Source organism: Callorhinus ursinus, unplaced genomic scaffold, assembly GCF_003265705.2.
Source record: "Callorhinus ursinus isolate GAN/ISIS: 27379988/994484 unplaced genomic scaffold, GSC_fseal_2.0 scaffold70, whole genome shotgun sequence".
Classification (NCBI taxonomy): domain Eukaryota; kingdom Metazoa; phylum Chordata; class Mammalia; order Carnivora; family Otariidae; genus Callorhinus; species Callorhinus ursinus.
The window spans coordinates 5,267,882-5,284,985 of record NW_027397132.1 but is presented as its reverse complement, the minus strand read 5'-3'; the positions used below and the strand labels follow the sequence as shown (position 1 = coordinate 5,284,985).

General features: G+C 57.5%; 1 protein-coding gene across 5 annotated transcripts in view; it reads left to right on the top strand.

Moving 5' to 3' along the window:
• Positions 1-601: 601 nt before the first annotated feature.
• The window catches only part of ELFN1 (extracellular leucine rich repeat and fibronectin type III domain containing 1), a 66,452-nt gene continuing 49,949 nt past the window's right edge, over positions 602-17,104 (top strand). For 2 of the 5 annotated variants that reach the window (XM_025863759.2, XM_073886369.1), the window contains exon 1: positions 602-744. The gene's annotated coding sequence lies outside the window, so the exon portion shown is untranslated. Of the gene's footprint in view, positions 745-4,701; positions 4,828-13,024; positions 13,051-17,104 lie in introns of those variants that run through there. The other 3 variants (XM_073886371.1, XM_073886368.1, XM_073886370.1) reach the window with 3 other exon arrangements.

The following is a 17,104-nucleotide window of genomic DNA, read 5'->3' as shown; positions in this document are numbered from 1 at the left end:
ACCTCCGTCCCCGGTGCCCACCTCCCGTCGCCTCCCGAAGTCTCGACTCCTAGACCTCGGGGGCTTCTGCTCCAAATGGTGGCCTGGGGCGGGGGCGGGGGCGCGCGGGGCGGGCCAGGAGGATGGGGAGAGGCAGCCTCTGGGCTCCCACACCGCCCTCCCGGCGTGATCCAACTTCCCCTCCCGAGGCCCCCTCGGGACACCCCCAGTACACCGACGTGCTGGAGCCACACCGCCGCCCGCCCTCCGGCCGCCCCCGCCCGCGTCCCCCGCCCCTCCTCCAGCCCTCCCCACTCCGGCTCCTACAGGAAACCTTCGATCACGCTCAGAAAGAATGTGCTACAATCTCGGCGCTGCCGCGGCCGCCCATACCGCGCCCGCGCCGGAGCCGGAGCCGAAGCCGCCGCTGCCCCGCCTGCCCGGCCGGCCCCAGGCTCGCAGCGCGCGGTCTCCGCCGCCGCCCCGCGCTCGCCCCGCGCTTGACGCAGTGAGCGCCGCAGCCCGGCTCCCGCCGGCTCCGCTCCGCTCCCGGTCGCAGGCCGAGCCCAGCCCGGCGGGCTCCGGGAGGGGCGGGCAGGGCGCGAGGGGGAGGAGATCTGTCTGGAGCCAGCGAGCCCGGCGGAGGAAGAGGAGGAGGAAGGAGGGGAAGCCGCCGCCGCCGCCGCCGCGCTCCGGGGATCTGGGCGCGCGCGCTCCGCTCGCCGGTGACGGTGGCGCCAGCCCCCGGCCCGCACCCGGGCCCAGGTAGGAGGGGGACGGTGGGGGGAGGGGGCTGCGCGGGGCTGCGGGGGCGGGGGTCCCCTCTGCCGCAGCTGCGGGGCTGTTGGGTCCCCGCCCCTGGGGGAGGCGGGGAAGATGCTCTCCAGGGCGGCAGTTGGGGGCGAGCGCGGGGTCCCCGGCGGCTCAGGCGGCCCGGGCCGCCCAGCCCCTGCGCCCTGTCCTGGGCGTCCGCGCCGGGGCCGAGTCCCCCAGCCCGTGTGGCTTCGGTTGCGGCGCGTTGGGTCCGCGGTTTCGGGGCACCCCCCCCACACACACACCCTGGGTTCCGAGGCGGGCGCACCCGAAGTTAGCGGTCGCCGAGCGCCGGCCGGACAAACTTCCCTCCCCGACGCCGCGGCCCGAAGGCCCGGGACTCCGGACCCCTCGGGCCAGGAGGCGCCTCGGGGACCCCGAAACTTTCCTGAGCGCTGTGAGAGCGAAGGGCGGGCTGGGCAGGGAGGGGGGACGGGGTGGTCTTGCCTGCGAGTGCGTGGTGTTAGCCGCGGCGCCCCAAGTTGGCCCCGGGACTGCCCCCGTAACGTGGAACCCCATCTCTTAGTGGAGGGCGGGCAGGGAGCGGACTAAAGGCTCCTAGCCTTCGCGCAGGCAGGATGGGGGAAGCAGCACTCCGCCCCGCGCCTCTGGAGCCCTTGGAGGGGGTGTTGCAGGACAGTCCCTCCTCCGTTCGCCGGGCTCTGCCCGCAGCTGCCGAGCCCGCGGGGAGGACCCGGTTCGCGGCTATTAATAGGCGCCTGTGACCCGAACCTTTCCAGGCCTGGGAAGCTGCGAAGCTGGGCTTGGCTGCGGGGTGGGGCGGGACCCCAGGCCCAGAACTGGCTCCCTTCCCGGCTCTCATCGTCTCTATCCTGTCGCTCTTCCCTCACACCCCCCCCCTCCCCGCTCTCTTCCCAGTCTTTCCATTCCCGGGCTCGGGGTGTCGACCCCCCAACTTTTTCCTCTTCCCAGACTGCACGGTGTGGCCTGTGGCCGCCCCGTCAGTCGGGGGCCCCGGGCCAGATTGGCGCGATCCGAGCACAGTCCCCAACAGAGTCCTCCTTAGCTGGATGGGTGTGGGGTTCCAGGGGCCAGACTGCCAGGGACGAGTGGGGACTTCCTCCCATCAGCGCCTCTTCTCCCAACCTACACAGCGGCGCGCGACACCTTCGCACCTCCCTCCCCCCGCAGGCCGGTCGCTGCTCCATTTAAGGGGCAGTGGGGAGTGGGGTGGTCGCCACGGGCAGCCTTGGGGAAGTGTGGAGGGCAGAGGGGACTCGCGAAGCTCCGGAGAGGGTTTTGGGGTGTAGCTACAGCCGCCTGTGCAGGCAGGAGGCAATGTCCTGGTGGCCTCCCTTCCAGCGTCGCCTCTGCCCACCCCCGAAGGCCCAGGAGGATTCCGCCTCCTCCCCCCGCCCCATCCCAACACTCAGATCTGAGCTTGAGTGGATTTGAGGATTTGGGGGGCGGGGAATATGGAATACTTCTTCCCGTCTGCTCATCTGCAGAGCCCAGCTCCCAAGCAGCTTGGGGGTCTTTGTCCCCCGGGGCTGGCCGCCGGCCCCGCCCCCTCCGTTAACTCGGGGACCCCAACGCCTTCCAGCGCTCGGGTGCCGCGCTCGGCAATCTCAGAGCTTTGGTGAGCGAGGTGTCGCATCCTTTCCTCTGCTCTGGGTCTGGGGGTGGGGTAAGGGGCGTGGATCGCGGTCCTGGGTCCCTAACAGATGTCCTCGCGGCTGCGCCGGCGTCTCTGTAACAGATTTAATGACTTACACGCAGACCGCCAATCGGCGCGGCCACGGGGGAGGGGCGACCCAGCTGAGACTCAGGGGATGAGGGCGCAGCCTCTGCTCGGGTGGGGGGCGCAGAGGCAAGGACCCCGACGCCGGCCGTTCAGCCCCGCCTCTCGTCCTCTGCGCCCCCAGCTCTGGGCTTTGCTCTCTGCGCCTGCCCACGGATCCTCGGGTTGCAGGGACCTTCCCGCGAGGAATTCAGTCCCGCCCCCCTCCCCGCCCCCCGTTGACCTCTGAGTCCCTCCTTGGAGCCCCGACCCTAGGCGCACACATACTTGCCTCGGGATCGGCCAGTGTGGGTCAAGGGCGTGCAGAGGCCTCTGGCCTCTGCTTGCACGCCTCAGAAATGGGCTCATAGCCCTTGCTACAAGGGGAGTAGTGAGAAGGTCGCGATATGTTTGGGCAGGCGCCTAGCACAGTCCCTGGCACCCTGGAGACGTGCATCAAAAGCCTACCCGATCTTTCCAGAGTCTCTGGGAATCAGTCAGAAAGGGAGGGGGTCAGTCACCACTGGCAGGGGTTTGCCTAAGAAAGGCTGCACGGGGATCTTGGGTCACTGCTGTGCATTTTCTTTGCAGAGTGAGGCCAGAGTCTGGAAGGTTGTTTTCTGGGACCTACTAAGAGTGACCAGGGTTGCCTCTGGGGGAGGAGCAGTTTGGCCCCCATTCCAAGCCACAGCTGGAAAGGCCTCGTGAACAGCAGGGAGGAGAGGGGAGACTTGTCACCACCCTCTCGGTGCCTTGTGCCCAGGCCTGGCATATCTTGAGGCTTGCAGTACCTATTTGATGATAAACAGGGGCCTGCCCTTGGCCTGCACCTGCTGGGACAGGGGTGCGAGTAGGGGGCAGCCCAAGGAGAAAGGCTACATACAGCTCAGATGTCCTAAATGGCCCAACAGCCTTTTTCCCCATGCCTCAGTCCTGATCCTGGAGCCATATGTGACTGGGCCACACTGCCCCCCCCCCCAGTTCTTGTAAATAATCATGGGGGCACACCGGCTTTTATCCTAGCACCCCCTTTATGCATCCACCCTCAATGGAGCTCCAACAGACAGGTAGGAAGGGGCCACAAAGCACTAAATCCCTAAATTCTGGCTTTGCAAGGGGTGGGCCGCTCAGAACCCACTCCCCCCTTCCTGATCAGCCTTCTGTGCCCAGGCAGGGCTGGGGGGTGGGGCTTGCCAGTCCATATAGGACTTGCTTATGCTGTGGACGTTAATTCACATTCTCTCTCCGGTCCCCACACACTATAGGATTTATCTTGATTTGCTGCCTTTGAATTGAGTCAACTCTTTTGTATGCTCGGTGAATTGCCCAGCTGCTGGCGGGGAGCGGAGAGCGTGCCGGGGGTACTGAGGCCGGGAATCATAGGCAGGCGGGAGACAGGAAGCGGGGAGGGGTGCGGGCGCCGGCGGGAACACAGCAAGGGGGCCCTGAGCTGGGAACCGGGCTGGCCGAGGGGCATGCCCAGGCCTGCCCGGCTCCAGCGAGGAGTCCGGAGGGGTCGGGAAGCTCCGTCGTGGGGGTCGAGGCTGCCCCTCGGCCTCTGCTTTGGATGGGCTGTGTGACGTGGGGCAAACGTCAGGGCCTTTCTTGACTCAGTTTCCTCGCCTGTAATATGCGGGAAGAGGGGCTTCCACACGCAGGTTGTGAGGGGCAAACTAAGCAGGAAGAGTGTGCGAGAACCCTCGGAGTCATCGCAGAGGTGGGGGTGAGTGAGGGAAGGAAGGGGAGCCAGGGCTGGGGAGAGGGGGCGGCCCTCCCTGTCCCCCCCCCCCCGCGTTCTCTGCCCCCGGATCCTCCTCTTCTCCAACGAGGGCCGGACCGACGGGCCCACGCGGGGCCTGCGAACGCCCTGGCTTGGCTTCATGTGCTGGGGGTCGCGGGTGGTTCAGGCCATCACTAGCTGTCGCGCGCTGCCCCCCGCCCCCACCTGAATGTGGGAGGAAGGGCAGGAGGGGACCGCCAGGAAACCAGCCCTCCTGTGCTTTCTAGTACCCCTGCGCCCTGCCCCTTCCCCCTGCACCCCTCCCCCGCCCGGCGGCCGGGAGGGAGGAGAGCGGGGCGGGCGCGGACTCGGAGCTGGACTCGCGCCGGGAGCGGGCGGGCGGGCGCGGGAGGGGCGGGGGGAGGCGCGGGAGGGGCGGGGGGAGGCGCGGGAGGGGCGGGGCCGCGCGCGGATCGATGGGCGAAGCTGGGGAGGAATCTCAATCCCCGGAGCGAAGTTAGAGCCTGGAGGACGGCGGCGGCGGGCGCAGCCCGGGAGCGCGGCCCGGCGGCAGGTAAGCGCGGCGCCCGGGAGCCCCAGGCCGAGCGCGGCGGGCGTCCAGCCTGGGGGCACGCGACCCCGCCGGACCCCGCGCTCTCCCCCTGCGCCCCCAGCCCGGTGCGCCCTCGGAGCGCGGCGGGCAAAGTTGGAGGAACTTGGCGCGGGCGCGCGGCTCAGCCGGCGGAGCGGGGGTCCGGGTCGGGGTCCTGCTGCCGCCCCCGTCGCTGCTGCCCGTCGCACCACTGCTTGCTCGCGTGGCCTTGCCCCTTCCCCGTCCTCTCTCCCCTCGAAGGCCCCCTTCGCCGTCCGCGCCGGGTCCTGCGCCCCAGAGCTGCTGCTGCTCTCGGCGGCCGACCCTCCGGGGCCGACCCGTCGCGGCCTTGGGTCCGCGACCCCTGTCGGTGTCCGCGGCACCATCCCCGCCGGGTCTGCCTTCCCGGCGTCGCGCTCCTCCCCACCCGGCGCCCGGACGGGTCCGGCCGCGCTCGGGGGAGGGGCCGCATTCCGCGGGCGCTGCCGGGGAGTTGAAGCCCTGGCGTGGGGGTGGGGGGCCTTTGCCTCTGAACTTGGTGGCCATTCTCCACCCCTCCGCCGACCTTGGACCCGTTCTCATCCATGGCTTTTGGGAGGTGCTGCTGAGCTTCCTCGCCCCAATCTGCCTCTAAAGACAGGAATCCGCTTTCGATTTTTTAAAATCCTCGAATCACCTGCTTGCAGCCCAGGGTGGGGTCGCCTGCAGGTGTTCCCCCTCGACACAGACCCCGAGGGCCTCTGGCATCAAAATCAGACTCTTCCAAGCATCAGCTGCGTGATTTTGGGGGCGGGTTATCTCCCAGAGCCTCACTTTTCACGTCTGTAAAATGGGGGTATGATGATAATGTGTACTTTACGGAGGTAACACCACCGTAAAGGCTTAGCACTGGGAGGGCCCTGGAGGCCTTTCCTCCAGGCTTGGGAGACCAAGCCAGGTTGGCACTGCCCAGCAAAGCCTCAGGTGTGAGCTCCTTCTCTTTGGGCCAGTCCATCATGGAGCCCTTGCTTGGATGCAGCTGTATCTGCCTTTTACCTGCTCTATTGGGCCGGGGGCTGTGCAGAAAACATTCCCCAGGTCTCAGATCCTACGAGCCTTGGGAACAGGAGCTTTAAGAAGTGTGCAGAGTGCAGGGAGTTAGAACGGGCAGACCTCTCCATTCTGTCTTAAACGGGGCCATTCTCCAAAGAGACCCCAGCCTCTGCCCAGCCCCGAGAGGGAAGGAGAAAATGGGGCTATGTTGTTTTAAGCCACAGAGACTCTGATCTTTCCCACCTAGCCAGCCCCTTGGCCTCCTCTGCCTTGGGTCCTTGCAGCTTTCAGCTTGTATCTGAACATCTTTCTGGGGGGTGGGGAACAGAATCATCGCCCCATGCCAGGCTTGTGCCCCACTTTGTCAGAAGAGGAGAAATACCCAGAGCTAGAGGGACAAACTCCAGATGGTGGGGCTTGTCAGAAGGGAATGCCCACCTTTACTCTGGGTTTAGGGGGTTGGAAACAGGCCAGGACCCCAGCCAACACTTTGGTCCCTCGTATTCCTGGGCGCATGCAGCGGGGTTGGGGGGGGGGTCTGAACACCTTTCAGTGGGCAGACGTCCTCCGAATCAGAAAGGTTGGGAGCCATGCCCTCCCCGCATCAGCTGGACCCTCTCCTGGGGACAGCCGTGTAGCCCTCCTGGGGGTGATAGGCCGGTCGCCTGTGTAGAATTACTGAGAGCAAACAATTCTTGATTCTTAAAGAAAAGCCATGATAGGCACCTCATCTGAAGGCCTGGCAAACGGGGGGTTGGGGTCGGTGCCTACACCTGTGGCCAGAGGAAGGGAGGAAGAACTATGTCCCTTTCCTCATCACCCCCACAGAACTCTGTCTGGAAAGCTCAGAAATTCTTCCAAATGCCTTTGGAAGCAGGTGCCCCACACCTGGGCTGAGGAGAGGTGCTGCTCCCTCACCTCCCTCCCTACCCACCCCACCTCCCCAAAGAAACAGGTGGTCGGGGTCCCCAGAAGAGCCTAGGGCCAGAACTTAGACCTTCTCTTAGACTCTGGGATTTGAGTCTTTGGACCCTAAATGTCCCCTCGTCAGCATCACCTGTTTCAGGGGAGAAACATTAGTGAGGCCGGAACTGTGGCAGTGACTCAGATCAATGGAGTAAAATCGGATCGTCTGCCTGGGTCCCACATCTGTGTGTCTCTAGCACACACGTGTGTGCACTCATGCACACGCACACACTGCTCTAGATTTCAGTGGGATTTTCTAAACCCTCAGGAGCCAGAGCCCCCACCCCATCCACTGTGTGTTCCCCCTTAGGGGCCCAGGGCCCGTTCGCAGAGGACCCTATTCCTGAGGATGCCGTGACAGCAGGGGAATTTATGAGCAGAGGTGCATGGACTTGGGGTGTTCGTATATCCCTGCAGGAAACAGGCAGACCGTGTAGATGCCCGGGTGGGTGGCGGATAATACATACGGAGGGAGGATGCAGAATGAAAAATGCCCATGAGTGACAGGCAGGAGATAGATCTCCAGGGTCGGGTGATGGGGCCATAAATTTCCAGGCGTGAACCTGGAGCGGCTGGTGGTGTTGCCATGGACATTGGATACATTTGTCATCTCTGCGGTCCCTGCCGTGCCCCCCACAGTGCCCTTCCCTTTCTGTTTGTCGTGGGTTCCAATTTCCTCCAAGAGAGGCTCAGGTGTCCACTGGCCTTGGGTGTATGGCTGATGGTGCCGCCCACACAGGGGACTGGAGCTCTGACGCGGAAGGGACCTTGCTGTCATCCGTCCCGGCACCTGCTGTACGTGTGGGGACACCGAGGGCGTTCTGTTGTCTGAGGTTGCACAGTGAGTGGGGGCAGAGAGGGGGTAACGGGGTACTGTCCCTATGTGGTGGTTCGGGGCTTACCAGGCAGGCAGGCACAGCCTCTGCTGGGGACAACTGTGCCCTGTGCACCCCCCGCCCCCATGCCCCTGTGCCAGCCTGAGGGCCCTGGAGGGGAGCAGGAAGTGGGGTGGAGCTGTGGACACTCCCTTCCCCTCCCCCCCACCTGCCTCGAGTCTGGCCGGCTGAGACCTGGCTTCACCAAGCTCTCCTGAGGGAGAGGAGTGGTTAGATGGACCGTCCTGGGACCCAGCGGCCATATGGGGTCAGAAAACAAAGACTCCTAGGCGTTCGAGCTGGAAGAGTCTCTGAAGGTTTACTCAGAAAACATGTTGAAGACCCGTGCGCTCTGCCTGAAGCCTTGGGACGGGGCCGCGACAGGGCTCTGCCGTTGGGGACACAGATGATAAGCATGACCACATGAACATATACACACAGGCCCCTCTTCCAGAAGAGTCTAGCATCAGCTAGAGGTCACACAGCAACAGGGTGGTGGAACAGGGCTGGACTCCTCCTGGGAGGGAGGCAGGAGGTGCCTACCTCCTCCAGGCTGGCCTTGGGCTTGGAGACTAATCAAGGACCGAGACCCAGGGCAGCAGGGGCCCGGTAGGGTTGACCGCTTTCTTAGGGTCCAAAATGGGCCAAAGCTTGGCTCCCTGCTTTGGAGGAACAGTGGGGAGACTGAGTCACAGAGGCTGGCCTAGCATCTGAGTACTGGGGCCAAGGCCACAGTGAGGCCTTTCAGTGGCAGCCCCCCCCCCCCCCCCCCCCCCGCCGCCCCTGACCCTGGGGCTGTTCCGTGGTGCTGTCCCTGACTCAGGCCCCTCCAGACGCCTCCCTTCCTGCCTGACAATGAGCCTTAGTTCCTCAGAATGGACGGCCAGTCTTGCCTTCAGGGTTTTCCTCCTCTGTGAGTTGGTCTCCAGCCCCTCCTTGGGGGATGGCTCTGCCCCAGGCTGGGGGGCTCCCAGAGGATGGGTCGGGCCAGCCCCTAAACGGTAGGCAGCATTTGGATGACCCAGAAGGAAGGGGCAGACATCTAGGCTCAGGAGCCTTTGCGGGGAGCAGTGAGCGGAGCTGGGAGAAGGGCCTTTGTAGGCAGCTGGGCAACGAGAGTGCAGACCCCACCCCAAGGCCTGGGAGTGCCGTTCAGGGCACCTCCCTCCGCCGGCTCTGGGAATGGGCTCCCACAGCCCCGGGGCTTGGCCTCCCCATCTGTAATGCCTCTGCACCCCAAACTAGGCTGGGCAGTAGAGACCAGTCTGGGCACCCATGCAAAGAGCAAAGGGTGAAGAGGGTGGGGGGCTGAGCCTTGGGCACCATGCTGCAGCCCAGTGGCCATCAGTATGGGTCCGTGGCACTCCATGGTGCCTCTGATTCAACCCTTCCGTTTAACAGATGGGGAGACTGAGGCCAGATAGTGCAGCCGGCTGGCGTCAGCAGACGAGAGCATCCAGGCTCAGCCCTGCATCACACCTCCCGCTCCCCCTTGCAGAGAGCAGAGGGTCTTTTTACAGCTTCCTTGCCTCACAGACGGGGCTGCTGAGGCCCTGCCTGCTGCTCTTCAGGGTGGAGGTGAGGGTGCGCACACAGCGGACTGGCCTGTGGGCTGCCCACCCCCCTCGACGTCCCCCCAGACGCTCAACTCTCTGCTGTCCGCCCCTCTAGTAGCTACTGCAGCAAATCGGCATTTAGGAAGCCCTGGGCCTTGAGAGCCGTCCATGTGCTGCAGACGGGCACCGTGTGACAGGAGGCCCGGGCTGGCCCTGGAGATGTGCCGGGGAGCCGGCCCGGTTCAGTGGGAGCCCTGGAAGATGAGTGGCAGCCTGAGGCTCCCCCCTGTTCACCAACAGATTCCGGTTGTATTTCCAGCAGGATCCATCTGAGGCACCTCCTTGTCATTAGCTCCGTTTAGTTTAAAAAACCACAGAGACACAAAGGCAGGCCACCACGCGCTGCCCCACGCTCAAGCATGAGGACGGCTCGGCCGGCTCTGGGGGCGGGGAGAACTGCGTCTAGGCAGGGGGCTCTTGGGGACCCTGATGACATACAGTCTGCGCCGCGGGGAGAGGGTGTTGGCTCCCTGCTCCTCCCCAAAGGCCACGTCCACCGACCCATTCCTTCATGACCAACGTGGAAGCCCGAAGGGCTGGGGACCCCCCGGATGTGTCTCATGAGCTTGTGCGGGGCCTCCGCCATCCCCACTGAGGGGTATCCCCTGCTTCTGATAGCCCTACAGAAGCTTCTGGAAGGACCCGGCTGCAGGTCAGGGGGTGGCTGAGCCTTGGTGCTTTCTTTCACCTGTCAAATGGGTCTAAAGCACAAGTCAGTCCTCTGGTGTTGGGGCTGGGAGTGGAGTCGGGGCCTGGGGCACCACGGGCCCCGGTCAGGAGGCCGGGGTTGTGGGCTGGCGTGCTTCCCCTCACGGAGCCCGGTGTCTCTGTAGCGGGAGGGTGGGCTAGGGTAGGTGGCCCGCTCTGGTTGAGTCTGAACGGACGCGAGGTCCGTGGAAGACAGAGTTGCTGCTTCTGGAGTCCCCAGGCCCACAACCCTGGCTTCCTCGGGGAGGCCCTGGCTCGGCCCTTGTGTCCCTCTGTGTCCTGCTATACAAAGAGGCAGGGACAGAGGGTGCTGGGGAAAGAGCCAGCAAGTGCGGGAGTCGTGGGCAAGACCAGCATGGCCGACCACCAGCGGCAAGAGGCCAGGTCAGGGGGCCCCGTCTGGGAGGGTGCCAGATTCTGGCAAGAGCTGGGTCTCCTTCCCTTTGCCTTGGGGAGCTTTCTGGGGAGTTTGACGAGGACGGCTTCCGTGTTTAAGGGATCCCTCTGTCTGGGGGCGAAGGCAGGATTTTTAGGGGCATGAATGGGAACGAGGCACCCAGCTGGGAGTCTCTGCCGATCTGGGAGAGATGGGGTAGCCTGAATCAGGCTGACGGTGCTGGTGATGGAGAGGCAGGGGCAGGCTGCCTCTGTTTTGACATCGCCTAAAAAATCGGAGCTGCGTTCCTATAGAGAAAAATATCCTGTAAAGCGAACCGTTCTCCCATTTATATCTGTTATGAAATGAGGCATGCGTTGTGCAGAGAACAGGATTGTGTAAAGCAAGTCCTGTTGCCCCTTTGGGATCCGTTAGCATTTCAGAGATGTCTTTCTGGGGAGCGGAAACCCCCCCCCCCCACATGGATGGGATGGGTAGGAAGCCCCCGGGGTCATTTGGCACCGAGCCCTCAGGGCCCCAGGTGCAGGTGGAGTGCAGGGAATGTTCGAGGCAGCCAGCAGGCGAGCTTCCTTTTGGAGACGCGCTCCTCGGATCTGAGTTTGCGAGGGAGCGTGTGTGTGTCAGGGCGTGCGCTCTGTGTGCACATGTGTGCATGTGCACGGGCTCACACGTGCACCACGCCCTCCTGGGGGAGCTGCTCCCTCCACCTGCTGGAGACAGGAGTGTGCCGTGGCCGTCGCTCGACGAAGGGCACCTTCCCGTCCGCGTCCTCAGGCTCAGAGCTTAGATTCTGGGAAATGAATTTGTTGGTTGTTTTTTTTATTTTTTGCAAATTCAGTAGAGCAGACCGAGGGTAGAAAATGAGGGTGCCTGTCAGGCTCCCAGAGGCCCCCTGCTCGGACTGCCCGTGCCCGCGGGCCTGGGGGAGGAGGGCAGGCCAGACGCGGGCCTCGGAGGCGTCTGCCGTCTGACAGACGGGGGCTTATTTTGGTGTCCTCATTATGCTGTCCCCGCAGAGCAAGAACATGCTAGGTCTGAAGGAATGTGATTCGCCAGAGACAGCTTTTTAGAAAAACAACTCACCAGAAACCCAGTGTTGCCACGGGCCTTAATCCACACGCGTCGGGGCTGAAGCGGGCAGCTGCGCCCAGAAGGCGAAGACCCCCATGCTCTGCCGGACACAGTGCACACATACACACATGCGTGTGCACACGCACACACAGCTGCGTTTACACACAGCCCCACTCCCAGAGGCACCCTCTCCCATGCTCGTGTGCACGTGCAGCGTCCCGAGTGTGCAAGGGCACTGCATGCGCTCATCTCTCCAGTGTGCGTGCAGACCTGCATCTGGCACTCACTCGGGCACAGGTGTGGGGACACAGGCACCTCACGCCCAAGCCCCCGGACGAGTCTGCAGACGTCGGCACGGGTGCTGGTGTTCTTGAGGACATGTACTGCAGTACACAGCCACGTCCTCCGTCTCACACACACCTGTGCAGTGGATGCGGTGCTGGGGTTTTCACACGTCCTCGTGTGCCCCCGGGCGTGCTCACGCCGTGTGTGCTGACACACAGGGATGTGTTTCTCTCTGGTGGGGTTGGGAGGAGGGCTCCTGTGGGCAGCCTGTGCGGGTGGGCGTGTGCGGCTGGGGTGGGGGGGTTCACCTTCACCAGGCCAGGCGTGGCACAGAGCCTGGGGCCAAGGGCCAAGGGTCCCAGGTCAGGCCGTGCCCTCGCGGGGTCCCCGGGGTAGACAGGTGGGAGGTGGGCAGGCAGAGGGCCTGGCTGCTCTGGAGAGGAGCACGCCATCCACGCAGGGCCCGTCGTGTTCACCGCTGCAGAAGGCGGGGGGGGGGGCCACTGTGGGGAAGCCCAGACCCTCTGTGGCCCCGGTGCCTCCCTGGTCACACAGCCGGGAGGTGCCAGGATCCAAGTCAGGCCATTTCAGGCCAGAAGCGCTTCCAGGTCCCACCCTCATCTGAGGGGAAATGTCTGGAAATGCTGAATTCAGGAAGAAAACCCCCATTTGCGGGGACAGGAGATAGGAGGTACTTGGTGGGAAGGAGGAAGCTGGACTGTGCTTCAGAATCAGAGCTTTGGGGTTGCTCCAGATGGGGAACCAGGCTGGGAGGGGCAGGGACCCGACCTCCGGTGCTTGGCCCCAGCTGTCTGGCTTCCTCAGCTGCCCCCCCACCTGCTGCTCGGGACCCTTGGCTCCTGTCCTGTCCGCCGGCCCTAACCTCCATCTCAGTGGGGCTCCTGCAACCACCGAACCTCACACCCCCCGAGCTGGGATGATTCACATGCGCCGCGGTCCTGTGCCATCATTTGAATCCTACAGCATGTGGTCTTCTGTGTGTGGCTTCTTTCACGTTTTCCAGGTTCGGGTTCGCGCATCCCGCAGCACGGGATCATAGCTTGTTTACTTTTGGTGCTGAATAGGATTCCATTTTTCGCTATACTGAGTTTCATTTATCCGTACACTGATTATGGGCATTTGGATGGGGTGGAGTTTGGGGTGAGTATGAACAATGCTTTCTTTGGTGTAGAGGCTTGGTGTGGACATGTGTTTTCATTTCTCGGGCAGGGTCCCTGCAGTGGAACGTCGTATGGTAAGTTTATATTTACATTGTTAACATGAGGTCAATAATTTTCCCAAGTGGGTGTGCCGCCTTACATTCCCATAGCAACGCGTGAGGGTCCCAGCTCCTCCGCATTCTCCAGACTCTTGGTGATGCCAGTCTTTCTGTGGTAGACATTCAGGCCGGTGTGTCCCGCGGTGCTTTTGGTTCAAGGTTCCCTAATGATGCATGACATTGAACGTTTTTCATGCACTCATTAAGTATTCATATTCATATTCATATTCATTTTTTGGATACAGTTTCTATTGAAATCTTTTTGCCAAGTTAATGGGTTTATTTGTCTTACTGAGTTTCGAAATGTTCAAAATTATTGAGGGAATTCTTTATACATTCTGGATACAAGTCCTTTATCAGATATATGACTTGCAAATACCTTATTCCCAGTCGTAGCTCATCTTTCAGTGTTTTAAAGGTGGCTTTTAGAAGTTTTTATTTATACTAGGGTCTGCTTTTGTCCATTTTTTCCCCTTTAGTGTGTTTCTTTTACATTTTTGGTGCTTAAGAATTCTTTGCTTAATCCAAGGTCACCAAGATTTTCCTCTCTTTTTTTTCTGAGTTTTATAGTCTTAGCTCTTACATTTGGGTCTCTTGTCTATTTTTTTTCCCTAAAGATTTTATTTATTTATTTGACAGAGAGAGAGAGCGAGAGAGCACAAGCAGGGGAAGGGGCAGAGGGAGAGGGAGAAGCAGGCTCTCCACTGAGCAGGGAGTCCCATGCGGGACTTGATCCCAGGACCCTGAGATCATGACCTGAGCCGAACGCAGACGCTTAACGACTGAGCCACCCAGGCACCTCAGCTGGTCAATTTCTTAGATAATTTAGATGATTTAGAAATTTAGAAAAATTTAGGGAAAAGAAAAAGCCTGCTGGGATTTTGATGGGCTCATGTTTAATTTATCCATCAATTTGGGAATATTAAATATTCCAATCCATGAACATGGAATGTCTCTCCATGAATTTAGATCTTTAATTTCTCTTGGCAATTTTTTGTTTTCCGTGTGTGTCTTGCTAATTAAATCTTTTGTTAAATTTATCCCTCAATATTTTTTGATGCTATTGTGAATGGAATAATTTTCTTAATTTCGTTTTCAGATTGTTTGTTGTTAGTACATAGGGATAAAATTGAGTTTGGCATATTGATCTTTTATCTGACGATCTTGCTAAATTTAATTATTAGCTAGTTCCAGTGGACTTTTTATGGACTCCTTAGATTTTCTTCATACAGAATCATGTCATCTGCAAATAGGAGAGTTTTACATCTTCCTTTCCAAACTAGAGTCCTTTCATTATTTTTCTTGTCTTACTGCACTTGGTGGAGCTTCTAGAATCATGCTGGAAGGCAGAGGTACTTTGCTGCTGGCCTTATAGGGAAAGCGTTCTGTCTTTCGCTGTTAAGTATGATGTTGGCCATGGTTTTCATAGATGGTCTTTTTGGGCTGAGGAGGTGCCTTGTACTCCTGGTTTGTTGTGTGTTTTTATCACGAATGGGTGTTGGGTTTGGTCACATGGTTTGGTTTTGTTTTACTTTTTGTATCTACAACATGATCATGTGGTTCTTGTCCTTTTGTCTATTAGTGTGGTATGGGACTAGTTATTTTCAGATAAATAACCTAGCCTAAACCTAAACCTAGCCTTGCATTCCTGGGGTGAGGGCCACCTGTATAATCCTCTTTATATGTTGCTGGATTTGGTTTCCTAATAGTTTATGAAGGATTTTTGCACCTGGGTTCGTCAGGGATATCGGTCTATTATTTTCTTATGATGTCTTTGACTGGTTTTGGTATCAGGGGAAAAAAAATACCGGTCTCATAGAATAGTACGGGAGTTTTTCTCCCCTTTCTTTTCTGAAAGAGTTGGTGAAAGTTCAATATTATTTCTTTAAATATTTGACAGAATTTACCACTAAAGCCATCTGTGCGTGGGCTTTTCTCTGTGGGGATAATTAAAATTATTCATTTAAAATGGCATAAGTCTATTCAGATTTTCTTGCATCAGTTTTGATAATTTGTGTCTTTCTAGGAATATGTGAACTTCATCTAAATTGTCTAACTTGTTGGCATCAAGTTCATAATATTCTTTTATATTCCCTTTAATTTCTGTAGGACTGGTAGTGATGTTTCCTCTTTAATAACTGACTTTGATAACTTGTGTCTTCTTCCTCTTTTTGTTCTTGGTCAGTCCAGCTAAAGGTCTCTCGTTTTTGTTGATCTAAAATAACCGAATTTTGGTTTCATTGATTTTCTCTATTTTCTTATGTTTTTTTATTCCATCAATCTCAGCTCTGATCTTTATTATTTTCTTTATTTACTTTGGGTTCAGTTTTCTCTGCTTTTTTAGTTTCTTAAGGTGAGAACTTAGGTTAATAAGATTTTTCTTCTTTTCTGATATAAATTGAAATCTATAAATTTCAAATGAAACCCTACTTTTACCTGCATATCATAGATTTTGGTACATTCTGGTTTTGTTTTCATTGAATTAAAGACATTTTCTCATTTCCTTGGTGATCTTTTTTTGACACGTGGGCTATTTAAAACTGTAGTTTACTTTCCAAATATTTGAGGGATTTCTCACGATTTATTTATTTTGTTCATTTCTTTTCAGTTCCATTGTGGTTGGAGACTATACTTTCTACAATTTCATTCATTTTAAATTTACTGAGGTTCGTCTTACAGCCTGGCACATGTCTGCCCTGGAGAATGTACCACGTGTGTTTGAAAAGAATGTGTGTTCTGGATGGAATATTCTATAAATGTCAGTTTGGTCAAGTTGGTGATGATGCTGTTTGTCTTCTACATCTTTGCTTGTTTTTTGACTATTGTTCTGTCAGTTATTGAGAGTGGAGTATTGAAATCTCCAACTGTTGTTGAATTGTCTGCTTCTCCTTTTAATTCTGTTGATTTTTGCCTAATGTATTTTGGGGCTCTTTCATTACGGGCATATACACATATAATTGTTATGTCCTCCTGAGCTATGGACCTGTTTATCATTATGAAATGTCACTCTTTGCCTTTGGTAATCTATCTTTCTTTCTTTTCTTTTCTTTTCTTTCTTTCTCTCTCTCTTTTCTTTTCTTTCTTTTCTTTCTTTCTTTCTTCTTTCAGAGAGGGAGAGGGTGGGGAGGGGCAGAGGGAGAGGGAGAGAGAGAGAGAATGTTAAGCATGCTCCAAGCCCAGCATGGAACCCAACACGGGGCTGGATCTCACGACCCTGAGTCATGACCTGAGCCCAAATCAAGAGTCAGATGCTTAACTGACTAAGCCACCCAGGCACCCCAGCCTTTGGTAATATTTCTTAAAGTCTATTTTGTCTGATATTAATGTACCCACTCCCGCTCTGTCATGCATACTGTTTGCACGTATTTTCCCATCCTTTTGCTTTCTTTTTTAAAAAATTTTTAAAAATTTTATTTATTTATTAGAGGGAGAACACAAGAGGGGGTATGGTCAGAGGGAGGAGCAGACTCCCTGCTGAGCAGGGAGCCTGATACAGGACTCGATCCCAGGACTCTGGGATCATGACCTGAGCCTTGGCAGTCGCTTAACCGACTGAGCCACCCAGGTGCGCTCCCATCCTTTTGCTTTCAACATGGTTGTATGTTTGAACCTAAAGTGTTACACTTTTAGATAATCTGTATTTGAATGTTATTCTTTTAACCCAGTCCAATAATCTCTGCCTCTTGATTGGGCTGTTTAGTCCATTTACATTTAATGTATTTTGTATTTGACATGGTTACACTTTTCTTATTTTCTACATGTCTCATCTTTCCCCCCTTCTTTCTCTTTTCCTTTGTTGCCTTCTTTTGTGTTAGGTAAATACTTTTAGTGTATTATATTAATTCCTTTGTTAACTTTTTAAACTATATTGCTTTAAGTTGTTTTCTTAGGGGCTGCCCTGGGGATTACAATATGCATCGTAACTTGTTGCAGGTGATTTCAGTTTAACACTAATTTAATTATGGTGAAATATGGAAACTCTGCTCTAGTATAGTCCCATTATCTTTTTTGTCCTTGTTTGTTATTGTCA